General features: G+C 39.8%; 4 non-coding genes across 4 annotated transcripts; all 4 read right to left on the bottom strand.

The window, feature by feature from the left end:
- Positions 1 to 2,470: 2,470 nt before the first annotated feature.
- Positions 2,471 to 2,543, bottom strand: TRNAF-GAA (transfer RNA phenylalanine (anticodon GAA)). The gene has a single exon. It is a non-coding gene; the product is annotated as a tRNA-Phe (tRNA).
- A 510-nt stretch (positions 2,544 to 3,053) lies between these two features.
- On the bottom strand, positions 3,054 to 3,126 carry TRNAF-GAA (transfer RNA phenylalanine (anticodon GAA)). Its single transcript has one exon. It is a non-coding gene; the product is annotated as a tRNA-Phe (tRNA).
- Positions 3,127 to 4,218: 1,092 nt separating this feature from the next.
- Positions 4,219 to 4,291, bottom strand: TRNAF-GAA (transfer RNA phenylalanine (anticodon GAA)). Its single transcript has one exon. It is a non-coding gene; the product is annotated as a tRNA-Phe (tRNA).
- Positions 4,292 to 4,801: 510 nt separating this feature from the next.
- On the bottom strand, positions 4,802 to 4,874 carry TRNAF-GAA (transfer RNA phenylalanine (anticodon GAA)). The gene has a single exon. It is a non-coding gene; the product is annotated as a tRNA-Phe (tRNA).
- Positions 4,875 to 5,000: the final 126 nt, after the last annotated feature.

Raw genomic sequence — 5,000 nt, 5'->3', positions numbered from 1 at the left:
GAATGAGGACAGAAAGCAAAGTCTATGTTAAATTACTTGTGTTGTATATCAGTTGGAAAAAATTTGATGAATAGAGAAAAAAGTACTGCAGCAGATTCCAAGACCTCTTTTGCCAGAAGCAAGGAACCTCTCAACTGTGCCGAAACTCGGGATTGAACCAGGGACCTTCAGATCTTCAGTCTAACGCTCTCCCAACTGAGCTATTTCGGCCTGCTGCTATATGTCGTCTTCATACTTTGATTTGAACCATTCAACAAACTAGATGCATGACCTGGATATTTACCCTTATATGTTAGAGATATGTTTTAAGGAGTCCTGTATCATTCAGCAGTTAACTTGTGCAATGGGTAAATAGCGTTTTTGGGATCCGGGTTAGGTAGCGTTTTTTTAACTCTGAATGGACTAGCACTATATTACCCAGACGTATGTGGCCTGAGTAGGTAAGCAACGTCATCTGATCACTGACATCTGTGTTCAAGGGGAAGTTGAAGGTAATGCAGACAAGAGTTTACATTACAAAAAAGCATGAAATGGGAAACATTCATAGTCTAAACTGAAGGCAAGAAATGTGGAAGCAAGTTTAGAAGGAGGACACAAAGCAAAGTCTATGTTAAATTGCTTGTGTTATATATCAGTTGGAAAAAATTTGATGAATAGAGAAAAAAGTACTGCAGCAGATTCCAAGACCTCTTTTGTCAGAAGCAAGCAACCTCTCAACTGTGCCGAAACCCGGGATTGAACAAGGGACCTTCAGATCTTCAGTCTAACGCTCTCCCAACTGAGCTATTTCGGCCTGCTGCTAGCTGAGGTCTTCATACTTTGATTTGAACCATTCAACAAACTAGATGCATGACCTGGATATTTACCCTTATATGTTAGAGATATGTTTTAAGGAGTCCTGTATCATTCAGCAGTTAACTTGTGCAATGGGTAAATAGCGTTTTTGGGATCCGGGTTAGGTAGCGTTTTTTTAACTCTGAATGGACTAGCACTATATTACCCAGACGTATGTGGCCTGAGTAGGTAAGCAACGTCATCTGACCACTGACATCTGTGTTCAAGGGGAAGTTGAAGGTAATGCAGACAAGAGTTTACATTACAAAAAAGCCTGAAATGGGAAACATTCATAGTCTAACCTGAAGGCAAGAAATGTGGAAGCAAGTTTAGAAGGAGGACACAAATCAAAGTCTATGTTAAATTGCTTGTGTTGTATATCAGTTGGAAAGAATTTGATGAATAGAGAAAAAAGTACTACAGCTGATTCCAAGACCTATTTTGTTAGAAGAAAGTAACCTCTCAACTGTGACGAAACCCGGGATTGAACCAGTGACCTTTAGATCTTCAGTTTAACGCTCTCCCAACTGAGCTATTTCGGCCTGCTGCTACCAGTGGTCTTCATACTTTGATTTGAACCATTCAACAAACAAGATGCATGACCTGGATATTTACCCTTATATGTTAGAGATATGTTTTAAGGAGTCCTGTATCATTCAGCAGTTAACTTGTGCAATGGGTAAATAGCGTTTTTGGGATCCGGGTTAGATAGCGTTTTTTTAACTCTGAATGGACTAGCACTATATTACCCAGACGTATTTGGCCTGAGTAGGTAAGCAATGTCATCTGACTACTGACATCTGTGTTCAAGGGGAAGTTGAAGGTAAGGCAGACAAGAGGTTACTTTACAAAGAAGCATGAAATGGGAAACATTCATAGTCTAACCTGAAGGCAAGAAATGTGGAAGCAAGTTTAGAATGAGGACAGAAAGCAAAGTCTATGTTAAATTACTTGTGTTGTATATCAGTTGGAAAAAATTTGATGAATAGAGAAAAAAGTAATGCAGCAGATTCCAAGACCTCTTTTGCCAGAAGAAAGGAACCTCTCAACTGTGCCGAAACCCGGGATTGAACCAGGGACCTTCAGAACTTCAGTCTAACGCTCTCCCAACTGAGCTATTTCAGCCTGCTGCTATCTGTGGTCTTCATACTTTGATTTGAACCATTCAACAAACTAGATGCATGACCTGGATTATTTACCCTTATATGTTAGAGATATGTTTTAAGGAGTCCTGTATCATTCAGCAGTTAACTTGTGCAATGGGTAAATAGAGTTTTGGGATCCGGGTTAGGTAGCGTTTTTTTAACTCTGAATGGACTAGCACTATATTACCCAGACGTATGTGGCCTGAGTAGGTAAGCAACGTCATCTGACTACTGACATCTGTGTTCAAGGGGAAGTTGAAGGTAAGGCAGACAAGAGTTTACATTACAAAAAAAGCATGAAATGGGAAACATTCATAGTCTAACCTGAAGGCAAGAAATGTGGAAGCAAGATTAGAAGGAGGACACAAATCAAAGTCTATGTTAAATTGCTTGGGTTGTATATCAGTTGGAAAGAATTTGATGAATAGAGAAAAAAGTACTACAGCTGATTCCAAGACCTATTTTGTTAGAAGAAAGGAACCTCTCAACTGTGCCGAAACCCGGGATTGAACCAGGGACCTTTAGATCTTCAGTCTAACGCTCTCCCAACTGAGCTATTTCGGCCTGCTGCTAGCTGTGGTCTTCATACTTTGATTTGAACCATTCAACAAACTAGATGCATAACCTGGATATTTACACTTATATGGTAGAGATATGTTTTAAGGAGTCCTGTATCATTCAGCAGTTAACTTGTGCAATGGGTAAATAGCGTTTTTGGGATCCGGGTTAGGTAACGTTTTTTTAACTCTGAATGGACTAGCACTATATTACCCAGACGTATGTGGCCTGAGAAGGTAAGCAATGTCATCTGACTACTGACATCTGTGTTCAAGGGGAAGTTGAAGGTAATGCAGACAAGAGTTTACATTACAAAAAAGCATGAAATGGGAAACATTCATAGTCTAACCTGAAGGCAAGAAATGTGGAAGCAAGTTTAGAAGGAGGACACAAAACAAAGTCTATGTTAAATTGCTTGTGTTGTATATCAGTTAGAAAAAATTTGATGAATAGTGAAAAAAGTACTACAGCTGATTCCAAGACCTATTTTGTTAGAAGCAAGCAACCTCTCAACTGTGCCGAAACCCGGGATTGAACCAGGGACCTTTAGATCTTCAGTCTAACGCTCTCCCAACTGAGCTATTTCGGCCTGCTGCTAGCTGTGGTCTTCATACTTTGATTTGAACCATTCAACAAACTAGATGCATGACCTGGATGTTTACCCTTATATGTTAGAGATATGTTTTAAGGAGTCCTGTATCATTCAGCAGTTAACTTGTGCAATGGGTAAATAGAGTTTTGGGATCCGGGTTAGGTAGCGTTTTTTTAACTCTGAATGGACTAGCACTATATTACCCAGACGTATGTGGCCTGAGTAGGTAAGCAACGTCATCTGACTACTGACATCTGTGTTCAAGGGGAAGTTGAAGGTAAGGCAGACAAGAGTTTACATTACAAAAAAGCATGAAATGGGAAACATTCATAGTCTAACCTGAAGGCAAGAAATGTGGAAGCAAGTTTAGAAGGAGGACACAAAGCAAAGTCTATGTTAAATTGCTTGTGTTATATATCAGTTGGAAAAAATTTGATGAATAGAGAAAAAAGTACTGCAGCAGATTCCAAGACCTCTTTTGTCAGAAGCAAGCAACCTCTCAACTGTGCCGAAACCCGGGATTGAACAAGGGACCTTCAGATCTTCAGTCTAACGCTCTCCCAACTGAGCTATTTCGGCCTGCTGCTAGCTGAGGTCTTCATACTTTGATTTGAACCATTCAACAAACTAGATGCATGACCTGGATATTTACCCTTATATGTTAGAGATATGTTTTAAGGAGTCCTGTATCATTCAGCAGTTAACTTGTGCAATGGGTAAATAGCGTTTTTGGGATCCGGGTTAGGTAGCGTTTTTTTAACTCTGAATGGACTAGCACTATATTACCCAGACGTATGTGGCCTGAGTAGGTAAGCAACGTCATCTGACCACTGACATCTGTGTTCAAGGGGAAGTTGAAGGTAATGCAGACAAGAGTTTACATTACAAAAAAGCCTGAAATGGGAAACATTCATAGTCTAACCTGAAGGCAAGAAATGTGGAAGCAAGATTAGAAGGAGGACACAACTCAAAGTCTATGTTAAATTGCTTGTGTTGTATATCAGTTGGAAAGAATTTGATGAATAGAGAAAAAAGTACTACAGCTGATTCCAAGACCTATTTTGTTAGAAGAAAGGAACCTCTCAACTGTGCCGAAACCCGGGATTGAACCAGGGACCTTTAGATCTTCAGTCTAACGCCCTCCCAACTGAGCTATTTCGGCCTGCTGCTAGCTGTGGTCTTCATACTTTGATTTGAACCATTCAACAAACTAGATGCATAACCTGGATATTTACACTTATATGTTAGAGATATGTTTTAAGGAGTCCTGTATCATTCAGCAGTTAACTTGTGCAATGGGTAAATAGCGTTTTTGGGATCCGGGTTAGGTAACGTTTTTTTAACTCTGAATGGACTAGCACTATATTACCCAGACGTATGTGGCCTGAGAAGGTAAGCAATGTCATCTGACTACTGACATCTGTGTGCAAGGGGAAGTTGAAGGTAATGCAGACAAGAGTTTACATTACAAAAAAGCATGAAATGGGAAACATTCATAGTCTAACCTGAAGGCAAGAAATGTGGAAGCAAGTTTAGAAGGAGGACACAAAGCAAAGTCTATGTTAAATTGCTTGTGTTGTATATCAGTTAGAAAAAATTTGATGAATAGTGGAAAAAGTACTACAGCTGATTTCAAGACCTATTTTGTTAGAAGCAAGCAACCTCTCAACTGTGCTGAAACCCGGGATTGAACCAGGGACCTTTAGATCTTCAGTCTAACGCTCTCCCAACTGAGCTATTTCGGCCTGCTGCTAGCTGTGGTCTTCATACTTTGATTTGAACCATTCAACAAACTAGATGCATGACCTGGATGTTTACCCTTATATGTTAGAGATATGTTTTAAGGAGTCGTTTATCATTCAGCAGTTAAC

The sequence above is a fragment of the Lissotriton helveticus genome, chromosome 8 (assembly GCF_964261635.1).
Source record: "Lissotriton helveticus chromosome 8, aLisHel1.1, whole genome shotgun sequence".
NCBI classification, from domain to species: Eukaryota; Metazoa; Chordata; class Amphibia; order Caudata; family Salamandridae; genus Lissotriton; species Lissotriton helveticus.
The sequence above is the reverse complement of the archived record's forward strand: the minus strand, read 5'-3'. Positions and strand labels throughout refer to the sequence as shown.